This window comes from Vidua chalybeata, chromosome 2 (assembly GCF_026979565.1).
Source record: "Vidua chalybeata isolate OUT-0048 chromosome 2, bVidCha1 merged haplotype, whole genome shotgun sequence".
Lineage (NCBI taxonomy): Eukaryota > Metazoa > Chordata > Aves > Passeriformes > Viduidae > Vidua > Vidua chalybeata.
This window is the reverse complement of record NC_071531.1, coordinates 34,632,698-34,647,303: the sequence shown is the minus strand read 5'-3', so window position 1 is coordinate 34,647,303 and position 14,606 is coordinate 34,632,698. Positions and strand designations below refer to the sequence as shown.

The following is a 14,606-nucleotide window of genomic DNA, read 5'->3' as shown; positions in this document are numbered from 1 at the left end:
TTACAGTCTGCTGGCGTATGTGTATGATTTAATAGATGAGAAAAAATTCAGAATACCAGTAGTTTTTGCTAAGGAGAGGATGACAGCAGGTAAGAGTGTGTGGTCTTTTACTTTCCTTGTTTTAGGAACTAACAGGTTTTTGAAAGATCAGGGCTGTTTGATTGGGTCATTTGACACGTGTTAAGAGCTTATAATACTTCGCAAAAAAAATCAGTTTTCTTAAATATAAATGGACCTTTCATATCAAGCCTAAATGCCTGCTTTTTGTGATTCTTATCTTATTTTCTTTATCCGATGACCTATCATGTTTGTAGAGGTATAAGGACAGCATAGCTTGATAACTAAGAGAAAAGGCACGTTCCACACTACCTGCTCTGTGATTGTAATTTGCAGTTTATGGTGGAGGTTAGTGCAGCTCATATTTTTGTCCCTGGGTGTCACTGGGTGTAGTTCCTAATGGTGCATGATGATTCATTCCTGCCACTTCGACGTATAATTTCTTGGCAAAATAATAGGGCAGTGTTGCTAGTCCAACCTATTTAGGATCTTCATGTCTTCTTCTGAGATCTGATTCTGTTTTTGTGCCTCTAATAATTACTGTTATGATGATCAAAATACATGTTAATTATTGTGTTAAAAAACCCTTCCATTATGATTTATCTTTTGACTGAAATAAATGTGCATCCATTATAGCCTCAGGATACATGTATGCTAGTTACAATCATCATAAATTAAGGCATAGTTAGAAGGATCATGAAAGGAAAAAGGTAATTATTACATCATTAAAGTCTTTTGCTGGAAGTTTCTGTACAGAGACCAAAACCAGTTGGAATTAATTAAGTCATGTGACTTGCATGAAGCTGAATAAACAAGGGTCTGTCTTATTTTCTCGCTCTGTGTGATCACAGGCTTTTCTAGCACTCCAGTCTTTCTTGCTTTTTCTAAGTAAAGTCAGTTATAGTGCTCAGTTATAAACTGTTAAAACAAAGATGACAGTTTGAGGAAGCTGAAAGAGTATTTAAAGTTTCCTGAAGTTGTTATTTGTTGTAATTATTTTTACTGAGGCTTAAGTAATCTCAGGCCCTGATAGATTTGGCCTAAAAATAAATTGGAAGAGTATTGTCTTTTCAGAATTTCTCGCTGATGGAGGGAAATTTGTATTTACAAGTGTGATGTCCTGTACAAAAGACTTGTGCAGAACTGAGTGCTACTCCTGTGTTACTGTTTATCAATGTATCTGCACTTTGCATTTAATAGGATGTGTGTGTAGATACTGTGACCAAGACAGGGATATGCAAGAATATTACCTTTTCAAAAGATACAGTTCAAGATCTGTTTAGTCACTGCATAAAAACGTTATTGGTTGTCTTGACCCTTTTCCCCTGCTTTTTCTTTGAGCATTTTTCATGGCCCATATGAAAACACTGCTTTTCAGAAACCGATCCCATCAGGAACATCAGACTCTTGAAGAAGAACTACTCAAAATAGTATTTTTGGGCAGCCAGTGTGGTCAAGGATTGGGACAATATAGCTGTTTTGGACAAACAACATGAGTAGATGCCATCAGTTTGTTATATAGATCTCAGATTTCTCAGAACAATGAAAATATCCTTCTTTCTATCAGGTTAGACAGCAAAAGGGAGCAAAAGACCTTGTCCTCTCCTTGTTGACTGGCTGAGCCATACATAGCACAAACATCCCCAGAGACTGCTCTGGGAAAATGCCAGGCTTATTGAATGCAAGTAATTACAATGTTTTTAAGGCACTGTCATCCTTCTGTGTCTTGGCCTTGTCTGTCTGGGGCTCTGTCTGATATCTAAGGGTAAGTAGTTTTACTTGACATAATCTGTACTTACTTCTGGGACAAGTGAGATTCAAAAGCATGTACATAAGTAATTCCTATGAAGCAGATGAGGAGCAATAATGTGCTAACAGTTGCAGTGGAGGATAAAGGGTAGTAATAAAAAGGCTATGCATGCAGGTGAAGGGATTTTTTTTTTCTTTTTATTTGTAAAAGTATGGCAAGACATGAAAAAAGGATGGACAAAACTTCTGAGTACAGGGAGGCAGGAAGCCTGATTTCCCATGCTGGAGGTATGGAAAGCAGAGCCAATGCCAAAAGAGAGTAGAGACCTGGAGATGAAAGCAGTTGTGACCATTTGCAACAAAGCAGTGACACTAAAGGACTCAGAAAATCTAAACAATGTAGCTCTTCACCTTTTCCTTCCACCCACCCTCTCCCCTGGCGCTGCCTCAGAAACCTTCTTGGTTCCTCTCCCTGCTGATTCCAGACTGTTTAAGTGTCCTCCTTGGTTTTGGGTCTGGGTTCTGGGTAACCTGTTACAAAGTGCGAGGGAGGACATACATGGGCAGTTGAGTGGAAGTAAATAAGCTACAAGTCCTCGGGGCATGATAGACCCAGTTAACTTAACCATCAGAACCTCCTCCATGATAAAGAAATCACAGCCCTCAGATATCCAAAACAGGCCAGAAGTAGTGCTGCATTGTCATTAAAATTCTCACACGGGCACTATTTCCAAAAGACCAAGGGCAACACATTGCTACACCGTGAATCATAAAGCTGGGAGAAGCCAGGATGATGTGGACATTTATCTTGCTTCCATTTGTTAAATTGGGAACTTGTGTTGTTAATAGTAGCAATTATATGGCTGGGAAAATCGTTGATGGCTCAGGATTGCCACAGAGCTATTCTAATTGGATAAATCTCTATAATTTGCACATAGGGTGTGTCTGTGTTAGTGTGTTCCTTAGATCAGTTGGGTGCTTTCCAGGCAACCCTCAGCTCTTGGCTGTTTGCTGAGCCCAGGTTCCTATCAAGAAGAGCACTGCAGGTCTTGGCCTGGATTCCCTTTGGACAGGACTAGCCTGGGAGGTGAGTTGCAGCAGTAACAGAGCATTACTGCATGGGAGCAGCTTCAGAGTTTATCTGAACTAAGCCTTCCACAGACCTGCAGCAAGTGCCTATGTCAGGTGCCCAGCACAAAATGACTCCAGAAATGGATTTCTGTTCATCCAAACTGCTTGTTAGTGCAGCCATAACCATAGTTACCAGTCGTGAACAAACTTCATTGAGCTGAGGAAATGGGAGGTTTCTGTGATAAACTCAGCTCTCAATGGTACTGGAAAAGAATCTCTCAATTTACATGACAGAGTTATAACTCCTGACTCAGTTACCCTCAGCTTATGTCTCTGCAAATGAAAGCTGATTTTAGCCTGATGATTACAAATATACAAATGTTGGAAACTCATATATAAACATGAATGAAAACTTCATTCATTCCAGCAAAGGTTCATGAATGCTGATGGAATCAGCAATTAAAAAAACTTTATGCATAAATACCACATAGCACAGTACCAAGGGAAGGCTCTCACAACTGGAGTGTAGGAGCTGGAGTTGCAACTAGAGTCAAAGGAGAAAAAATTATCATTTAGTGAGAAAAGAGGGTGTAAAAGTCATATTAAGCATAGACCTCTTCAAAAGGAGAAGCCTGCATTTAATCTCACCCAACATTTTTGCGGCAATTCAAATAAAACCACAATTATAAAACTACAAGCTAAATTCACAGAGTTCATGAAACTTCCATTTGAAGTCAGGTGAGAAAGGAAGAAGAGACTTTCTCCCTCAGAGTCAGAGGAATGCAGAGGTTAGCATACTGGCAACCAAATTGTATCATTTACAGTCTGACCCACATCAAGACAGCGTGGGCCAAATAGCAGGATGAATTGTCTTAAAAAAATTCGCGTGCGTTTAACAAGGCTGGCTTTTTCCCAGACCTTTCTCTAGATATGTTTATGCTACATGTGGCTCAGCCAGGGAATAAGGAGATGACAAGGTCTCTTTCTCCCTTTTGTTATATAACTTGCTAATAAGTAAGGAATTTTTCCTTGGTATTAGAGATCTGAGATTGAAGAATTGACGTGAAGGAAGATGGGCTAATGTAGCCGATACGTACCACGTGTAATTACAGAATAACTTGTGGCTGGTTTCTCCACCAATGTTTGCTGTATCAGGCAACATTTTTAACAGAGCAGTCCAGCTTTTTCTGCTCTGTACCAGAGAGCTTGTTGTTTGCTTTCCCTGCAGGCTAGAGGAATTAATCTGTTGAGTTCCCAAATTCACAGACTTTTAAACATGATAGTGGTATTCCTGTCGTGTTAGCGATATTAGAGTTGTCTTCAGCAAAGAGTTCAGTTCAGCAAGGACTGATGCCTTGTTAGTATGTGCAAAAAGTGTCTGCCAGGACTTTTTCTTTTGCATGGCATGTCAAAGATGCCATTATGGAAGTGGTCATCCAACCAGCTAAAAATAGTGGAAAATACTTGTATTTGAGACATATCTTGTAGAAGTGTGCATAAGCATGTGTGACTTTATGCTTGCTTGTATCACTTCTTTTTTTTTCTTTTTGGTGCTGTTTTGAGTTGTAAAAACATCACATCCTGGACTTGTGGCTAGACCTAATGTGGTTACTTTGTCTCTTCTACCACATCCTATTGGAATATCCTTTCTCTCACTGCTGATGCTGAAAGACCTGTAGGATTGGTTTAAAGAGCTTCCTGATAATGACAACGCAGTTTCCACCTACCTGGTTTCTTTTCTTGTGCTGGTGCATTATCTCCAGTACTTGACTTTGGCAGGTGAATGACTGCCCTCAGTTGGAGTTGTACAGCTGAACATCAGGCTCATGAAGACATCTTGAAAGCCAAGGTGGTGATATGAATGGGAGTAGAGAAGTCTCAGTCTGACAGTGTGCCACTTTGCAGGACCCTGTGTGGAACTGCAGAGTTTTTCTGCTTTGTCACTTGATGACAGGTATAAGAACCTTGCCTAAACATTAAGATTTATTTTCCTTCCATAGTCTCATCTGAGGTTATATTAGGTATATTCAAGCCATATGAACATATTTGAATATTGAAAAATATTGGATGTGTTGAACTTAATCTATATTTGTGACTGGATCCTCCCCATGCACAAGAATGGAAGACTCTTTTCTAGAGACCAAGAAAGTAATGCATGGCCTAATACTGCTCTGTGCTCATAGCACTTATGTCCCTTATCCAGCAAAGCTGGTGACTTTTTGCTTCATATTAAGCAAGGAAGATTTGAATCCACAGAAAAGTGTATCTAAAGCCCTCTGATAAAATCACTTAGGTGAAAAGTTTTCAAATCAATTGTCCTGCTTTTCTGTTTGTTTTACATAATTCTTTGATGTAAAACCATGGTTAAATTTATTAAGCCTGTTTGCTTATGTCTTTTCTTGCTTTCCTTTTGACTTCCAGTGTAACATGATACAAAATTTTCCCCTTTCAGTTCTTACAGATACTTAAAACAATACAGAAACCCCTATTTTTTAGGTTTCTTAAAACACTTTGGAAATTGAGTGGTCACGTTAACAGCGTGGCAAATCAGAAATTAAGAGCAATATGAATATGGTTCACATAGCTGAAGATGAGTTGCATATCTGGATACTGAGAGGGAGATAAAGTCTTTCAAATGTGAAATGTATTCATAATGCAGGCACAAGCTCTGCCTGTTGGTTTCCTGAATTCCCATTTCCATTGGAAATGTGAAACACATTTCATTAACAGGCTCTGCCACTAGGAAATGTGATTTTCTCTTATTTAAATTATCTCTAATTGAAACTCAGAGACAAAGAAGTGCACAGGTGTAGCTGTAGGCAGAATAACAAAGTCCTGTCAGATGTCTTGAAATGATTTTCTGACTGTAAATCACCAAAGCTTTGTGTGACTAATGGCACCAAAGCTCTGAGGTTAGCATTTTGCTGATTGTGCTGCCCTACTGAAGGCAATCTTGAGAAATGGAGTTTCAAATTAAAATTGCCTCTTCAGGGCTGGAAAAAGCTTCCATTTCAGACTTTTACAGGATTTTGATCCTCTCGTATGCACTTGTAGAGTCATGATGTTGTGCAGTGACTGAATAAAGGTGCTCCTGGGTTTGTCACATTCTTTAATATGCCATTATTTTTTCCGTCTCGATCAGTAGTTGCAGGCAGGTTGTGTGAGCTATTTCTAGACCTTTTCTGTTTTAAAGAAAATTGCCAGCATCTACTGAAAGACAAAGCCATGAATAAAGCAATTTATGTTCTCTCTGGAATGCTTTCATATTTCTCTTCCAAGAATCTCTTCCAAGAACTACATTCTGTAGACCTATCTTCTGTGGGTTACGTGTAGGGCTTTAGAAGTTAATTTGCTTATAACAAGTTTCTGTGGAAACGCCATTGGCTTATGTACTGGAGGTCCAGCTGCCAAGAGTGTGGAGAACTTGTGGGCTGAAGTAAATGTGGAATAAGCAGAGCCTGTATGCTGTGTGAGCAACCTCCCAGGTATGAGCTGCACATCAAACAACAGATGCTGCTCAGCACTGAGCACTGCCAGTCTTTCCTTGTCAGCTCCCTCCTTGCAGCAGTATGGCAAAGCTCCAGAGGAAGCACTGCTGGAGAGGAGCCTCTGCACCACAAAGGACCAATGTCACTGTGCCCATGCTTAAATTGTTCTACAAGGACTATTTTTTGTGGCAAAGAATTGAAGCTCTGAATAGATGTTCCAGTTCTTAAATGAGTTATGAGCCAGTCGCTCCTCAGCAGTGCCCAGTGACAGGACCAGAGGCAATGGGCACAACCTAAAATGCAATAAATTCAATTAAAAAATAGAAAAACTTTATCTCTTTTTATTTTTTTTTTCTTTTTTTAACATTTGAGATTTTGGGTATTGGCACAGGTTGCCCAGAGAGTTTGTAGATTCTCCATCTTGAGAGATATTCAAGGGCCATCTGAACACAGTCCTGGGCAGCCACCTCCAGGTGGCCCAGCATGAGAAGGGACAATCTCCTTCCAGCCTCAGCCACCCTGTAACTCTGTAAGTCTAGCAAATTTTAGCTGCCAAACCCACATGAAACCCTGTCTGCTTTGTGTGACCAGACCTAAATACAGGTACTGTAACATACACAGGTTCCAGGACTTCAGAGCCTTCCAGAAACTGTATCAGTGTTCATACAGTGAGAATATTAAGATTTAATTGCATATAGTGATAGGAATAGCAATAATTCGAACATAATACAGTCTTGAGAAGCAGATATTTGAAAAGAACTTTATAGCAATGTAAAAAATCACATCTGTGCAAGTGAAAAAAACATTCTGTGGAAACAAAGGGAAGAAGTGTAGAAATGCTGACGTTTAGAATAAGAATGACTCTTGATATTCTTGTTTCTTTTGGTGTTTTGGATTTTGGTTTGTTTTATTGTTGTTACAGTTGTTGTTTGTGTTGCTGTTGTTTGACTGTGTTTTGTTTGTTTGGGTGTTTTTTTGTGTGTTTTGTTTGGTTGGTTTTTGTTTTCTTCTTGATTTTTGTTTGGTTTTGAAAATTTTTGTGCAGGGCATAGACTAATTTTTTTTTTAATTTTTTTAAGACAAGTTTTCAAATTTTATGTGTTCAAGATTACATTATGTGTGTCATCTCTGCCACATTTTCATCATCTGACTGTAAATTATTATGCTCATGTACACTTTGAAACCCTTCTTAGCCTAAAGTCTTGCAGAAAGTGTCTAATGCCAGCATGTTTTAATGGTCTTTTCTGATACCTGGTGCTAGAAATCCTTGCTTGTAAGAAGAAAAAAAAATATTTCTAAAGATACTTATAGACTCTTCAATTAAGCCAAACATCTAACATGATAATCATTACAAGCCTAATAATGTCTCAGTTTGGATTTCTCTTCATATATTGAGGCACTTTTTCTGGACAAGGTGATGTGAACTGTTTCCACCACCTGATTAATTTCCCCAAGATAATGCTCAGCTGTGTTTCATTCCTTATTTGATTTTAACATTATGTCTGCCACTGACTTCTCTTACCAAGATTACTGTTGACTTCAGATTGCTTGGCAGGAGTAGCTCTTCACAACTGATGTGACTTGAAGAGACAAAATAAATCAAATCATCTTTCCAACATTTACTTTGACCTAGTTGAAAAATAATCCTTGCCAACGTTTTAGCTCCCAAGCATGAAAAACGTGGGCCTGTGGTTGGAGAGAGATCTTCATGGCTCTGGGCAAGATTTGCTGTTGTTCTGCATTTCCTCTCATTTTACTCCAATCTCACTTATGCTCACTTGTGCTTTTTCAAGAAGTAATTTACAACAACTAAACTTCCTGGAACATGTATCTCATTTAAATGATATAGTGTCTGTACTTCTGTCTCTTTAAAAATTTGATGGCATATGAGAGGGAAAATAAAAGGAAGGAAAAATAATATAAGGCAAAAAGCAATTTCTCCTTTTCAAAACTTTGTCATGGCAGTTGGGGGCTTCTAACTGGAGGTTTGTAGCAAGCTGATTTTCCAACCTAAAATATTGCAGGCTTTCTTCTGGCTTATACTCAACACTTGAATGTCAGTCCATGCAAAAATTCCATAGTCCTAGTTAGAACAATTTTTTGTGAAGACAGAATTTTTCCAAGAGATATGTCCGTTTGAATGGCAGTATTTATTGGCAAAAGACAGAAAGAAACACTTTTACACTCATATCTACAAAATAACACTGAGAAAGTGCACAATCTCTGTAGAAGGGATTAACTTGAAAAGTAGCAGTTTGTGTTCAGCCTGATGATCCAGATCAAAGGCTTTTCATCCTGACTGTGTTTCTTATGTCCCAGACTGCTGTGCTATAAAAGACAATATTTGTTTTAGAATCTAGACCTTAAAATCTTCTTGAATTAATAAACTTCAGCTTATCAATGCTTTATGTTGAATTGAAAATGTACACTAAAAATTATTCGGGTTTTTTAACAAGAAAATTTTGTAAAAGTTTGTTTTAAAAAAAGATTTTGTATAAAAATTGACACAAAATGAAAATATCCTATGGAAAAAACTTCTTTTGTGTGAGTCTGAACCCTCTTTCCATTTGTCTATTTGTTTTGGTTTGGGTTATTTTTTTTTTTTTTTTTTTTTTTTTTTTTTTCTTTGATCTGATGCAAAAGTTAATTGTTCCCTGGATAAGTGAAGTCTTCAAACGGGATTTCCTTAAAGACTTTGTTTCTGAAAGTTGAAGAAAAAGTGCATCTCCAGTGCCATGAAGGCCTATACTTTGTAGTACTAGCTATAGATAATAGAGGGAGATGTCAAAAATGCTCCAGTGCTTATTTGGGATAGAACAGTGCTGATATACTGAGCAGTTCTCCTGAGAATCTTAGGTTCTTCCTCCAGCTGAGATGATCTCAAGTGATTGGAAGAAGACTACTATATCAGAAAATACATGAAACAAGATTTTAGTCTGGAATCATAATACTGCAGTTACCTTGACTACCAATGATATATAACTATATTGTGTTTGCCTCTCCACATGCCCTTTCAGTCAGTCCTACAGACAGAATATTGTTTGTTAGTTTGTTTGTTTTTAATTTGCTTGAGTCATACCTCTAGAAACATGCTAGTCAGAAAGCAGTACCCATTTCTGTGTTTCCACCCAGCGGGGTAAAATAGTATGTTTGCCTTTGCTTGCAAAAGAGAACAATTTGTTGCAGTGTTCCCATATCCAATTAACCTTTTCTTCATCTTAGTGCAATCAGAAGCAGAGCATTTATGGCCATGTTTGCATTTATTGGTAAGCACTGGGCCCCAGGGTGCTGGCAGTGTGTGTACCTGAGGGGATGGGCAGCACATGTGGCTGCAGCAGCTTTGGGGAACTGACCAGCTGAGCTGAGAGATCCTTCCACCCCTTTGATCTCTGAGGTCTGCTTCTGTCTTCTTGTGGCCTGGCTGTCCAGGCAGAAGTCTGGGGCAGAGCCCAGCATCTCAGCCTTGTGCAGTGGGTGCACAGTCTTTAGGGGAGTCTGAGACAGAGATCTTAGTAGGTTTTTTTTTTTTTTTTTTTTTTTTTTTTTTTTTTTTTTTTTTTTTTTTTTTGTTTAGATGAAAAAGAGCTCATCAGGTAATGTAAATTACTGGTGCCAAAGGTACTTCCTCAAGGATAGTCCAGAAATGCCATTCTTAGGCTGTGTGAAAATTTAGCATCTATATCCTTAGTCTCTTAAAAGTAATTTTACCTTATTTTCTGAAGATAATGTTTTGAAATAAAGCCATTCTTTTGTGCTTCCAAAGTGTTTCCATGGGGGTTATTTTTCAGAAGCTGGATGAAATATGGCTAATCCTTCATTTCAGCTGGAAAAGTGCTATCTGCCAGCCCCAAATCCCAAATTTTAGGGATTTGTAAGGCAGTAAAATGAGGAAAAAACAGGGGATTTAATTCATTTTTTTTCAGCCTACAGTAAGAAGCTCATGCTCTTGGGAGTTTGGGTCCGGTGCAGTGTGGTGAGTCATGGGGGACAGCTGTGTAAGGAAAGGTGGGGGCTGAAAGGAAACTGTAGCTGTGGGTCCCAGCCTTGGTCTGTTCTCTGCACCTTCCACAAGCTGCCATTGCAGCAACCTTTTAAAACACACCATCTTCTGGTGCTAAAAATTAGTGATGTTTTTCCTTCAGTTCCTTTTTAACACCAGGTGAGATTATATGTCACTGATGATATAAGGAGTATTCTGTCTCAGAGGGATGGTATAAATTTATGCTACCAGCACTACATTATTCTTTTACTTGAAAAATAGATTTTTTTATTGACCTTTTTATTTTTAAAACATTTTTTTAAAGAATTTCTCTTTTTTTTGCAGGTTAATTTCAGATTTTGCAGATTCATTTCAGTGAATATTTTTTTTAATATAGTCTAGTCTTTGAGTTAAATAAAAATCAGCCTTCTACTGCAATGAATGCTATAAAAGGCATATGTACCAATGTGTTCAAAGAGCAACTGAATCAGACACATAAAATGGGAGAAAATGGGTGCAAAAAGGAAAACAGATAGCAGAATGATAGGAGAAAATAAACCCCACAACATGAATTCCACATTTCATGTTCCATTTTCTTTTTGAATGGTCATGTTTTTAAATGTAGTTTTAAATTAAATCCAAAGTAGACAGTTAAGACTCTAGTGTGCACGTTAATAAGCCCAACAAAATGGAGAGATCCTAAAGGCTGAGAGGAAAGGGAGACTAAGGAGAAAACCAATAGAAGGAATAGACAAAGATGAAAAAGCATATGAAAACAGAGAGAAAGAAGAAACTGGAATGAGGTTGCTGCCACATAAACTTGAAGGAGCATAAGATCATGCCCAGAAAATATTATGTGCAGGGCCTGACTGTTTCTTTAGCGTTTATGCTAAATAGACTTTTGAGTAGATGGTCCCTGAATAAAGAATTGGAGTCACTCCATAGATCAGGATTTCATTGCTGGAAGTTGCATTTATTACACTAAGGTGTTAGAGAAACTCTCAGAAAGTCATGTCCCAGTCAGCAGTGACGCAGCTTTCACAGCTGTACCTGCTTGCAGGGATGAGCTGGCCTAGCACAGTGCACACAAGGCTTGTTTAACTCCCCAGGCAGGATGTCTGAGGGTACAGGCTTTATTCTAGCCCTCAGCTTGCATATTCCCCCCTAATGCTCCATCAAGGAAAATTGTGTGTTTTCCTTTCCATTCTGCATACTTAACTTTCCTTGTCTTCTCTGAAGATCTTCTAAAGTGTTCAGCATTCCTGGCACATTTGTATTTCCATCTCTGTCTCTGTCACTCTTTTCCCTTTCTCTCTTCCTCATTCTTTCTCTTCTTTCCTTACTCTATCTCTCTTTTCCATCTTACTTAAAAAAATACAGAATGGAAAATACATCTTTGTAACACATATCTGCCTGTTTCATATTATGTTTAAGATAGTACTTGTGTACTCATAGGAGTTGCTTTGAGTTCTGTGGTTTGCATACTGCAAGCCAGCATTACAAATCAATGGAAACAACTTGTAGTTTTATTGTGCTTTTTCATTTTCAATTTTAAAAAAAATATCACAGATTAATGGTACTTGTACAGTCAGAAAAATTGCACATTTTAAAATGGAACAATGTGATTTTCTATTCTCCATATTTTATCCACTATGCTAAGTTTTTTAGTTTCTCTTTGGCTGGCTTCTGAGATGGAGACATACTGCTGCCCAACCAGGAAAAACAAGGCTCTTCATTGATTTTATATAGGATTGGAAGAGTACATATTAATGATATGGGTTTCATGATATCTTTTCTCTGGCAACTATTTTGTTAAATTCATTTCAAAGCTGTCAAATTAAAAAACGTGGAGTAAGAGTGACATGTTATGTCCAGTGGGTGTTTTTGTCCTAGGAAGAAGTATCATGCTAGCCTTGGGATAAGCCTGAAAGATAGCTTCCATTATTATTCAACTGAAAAGCAGAAAAGAGTGACTGAATCATTAAGCTAATTTTCTCCGAAGGGGATTAAATAGCTGTTGATGGGTTTTCCTCTCTTCTTGTGTTTCTTCCCTCTTCATTTCAATGGCTCCCTGGCATCTCCATTCCCACTGAAACATCCCTCTGTCCTTTTCCCAAACCTTCCTTCTCAAGCCCTGTATGTGTTTCTAAATATTTCTAGCTTCCTTTTTTTTTATATCTTGGAACTACAAATTCTGGGTTTGGCTGCCAAAGGCGAGGCAGAAATAGGTATCAGTGGGCAGACACAGAAATTTAAAGGCAGGAACTTAACCTCTACTTATCCATCTGTGTATTTTCCTCATTGCCCCCAACCACTTCCTTGTCAGTGTGGCTCTCTTTTGCCTTTGACATGGGAGCGTTTTAGTCATCCCTTTGCACAGATGAATTCAAACATTTCCTCCTTCTCTATGTTAGCAAGGAAAGCCCCTGAGTTATACTATGAAGAAGGACATCCAAAGCCTCCATCCATGGCATGGAGGCACAGAGCTTCCCCCTGCTGTCTAGGGACTGGAGACTCACACTGCTCTATGTGTTTTGTACAATAGAGGCTGAAAGGGCATTACAGATCACCACTACTGAGGTTAGAAGCCCTGTTCATTCTTTCCCCTCTCTTTTGTGGTAGGTGCATTTGAAGTGCTTCTAGGAGCATATACTGACCCAATTCTCAAGCATTATTAAAATCTGGGAAGCTGTTTTAGTAGTTTTATGTTCATTCTGGAAATGAACAGCAAGCAGGTAGAAACCTGTGAAACCACAGTGGAGCTTTAGGAAGATAGAATGAGGAAAAAAAACCCGTTAATTTTACTTTTCCTTTATTGGTTTTTTGTTTGTTTGTTTTTCCTTTTAAGTTGACCTGTATTCTTCCCTCCTAGGGGCCAAGTAACTCCTTAACTCCTTAAAAAGTGAACATTAAAGGAAAATAGATATCATATTATGATCAGAAAAGAACTTGTTTATGCAAGACTAAGAAGAGCTGTCAAGCATTCTGTACCTAACAGTTTGTATGATTACATTCAATAAACATGACTCACAAAGCTATTTGAGTGTTGCATCCACATATTTCTAACCTTTGTGGGGGGATTATTATAGCCTTCTAAATAATGGAGTTTAGGGCTGCAATTCCATGTTTTCTTGAAAACAATAGTAAACTTACAATTGACTTTAACCTAATCAGGGATTCTACCTCATCATTTCAAACGTACTGCCTTAATTAGAAACTTGCATCAGATTTATTGGGGAAGTGACAATTCCAGCAATTCATCTGGACAGTTACTAAGAGGTACTCCAGAAAGGCCAGAATTTTGATCCTAGCTGGCCATAAATTTGTTCTGGGAGGTGGGTCTCATGGCTCTTCAAATCTGAATCATAATAAGTGTGCAGGCAACTGTTATTCCCACCCATGTACACATTTTCTACTAAAAGACCCACAAACTAAATTTCTCTATTTCTTCAGTCAGTAAGAACTGTAATTCAGCTACATATTTTAAAATGCGTGTCTTGTAATATTTTTGTTTCCAATGAATTTACAGTTAATTGCAAGGATTATTTTGAAAGCTTCTAAACCCTTATTTAGCCTGTACAGTGCTGAATAGTGGTGTGATTTCTGTATATGCCAGAGTTCATATATGCTAATCAGTCTGACTGCTTAGAAAGCGCTGCATAGCATTGGACTAATTTGCAGGGAGAGTAGCCTGCAATGGATGGCTATTAGCTGGTTTCAATCACCTTTTGTCTACACATTGCCTGACAAGCAGCTGGATTCTTGTGCATTCCCAACAGCTTGCATTCCAGTGCAATGAGGCTGAACCAGTCTTTTCTTTATTAAGGAAGAAATCAAGCCAAAAACAGTCTCTGTAACTGCTGTTTTCTTTTATTCATGGTAGTTACAGGCAACAAATCAAAGATGTCAGTTGCTTTATACTATACACCCTCCCATACACACACAGTTGCAGGCATTTTGCAGTCCTTCCTTTAATGAGCTCCTTATTCCGAAGAGGTCACACTCTTCCAGAGCATTGTTTGTTTTTCTCTGCTTGGGAGCAGCACCTTGCATGGATCTGCAATCATTCCCCTGTTAAGTGTTGTCTAATTGCACACTTTTGCTCCATCTTTCAGGAAGCTCCTAATGATCCTCCCAAGCCTCTGTTAAGCTAAATATTTCTGTGTTGTCAGCAACTTTCACCACCTGTCTATTCAGCCTGCTTTACAGAAAATTCTTAACAGCTGGCACCTAGCACTTGTTTGGGTGTGAAGCAAATGAAA

General features: G+C 38.4%; 1 protein-coding gene across 1 annotated transcript in view; it reads left to right on the top strand.

Annotated features, from left to right (window-relative positions):
- DHRSX (dehydrogenase/reductase X-linked) overlaps positions 1 to 14,606 on the top strand; it is a 162,661-nt gene that overhangs the window by 50,352 nt on the left and 97,703 nt on the right. The gene's annotated exons all lie outside the window — the stretch shown is intronic.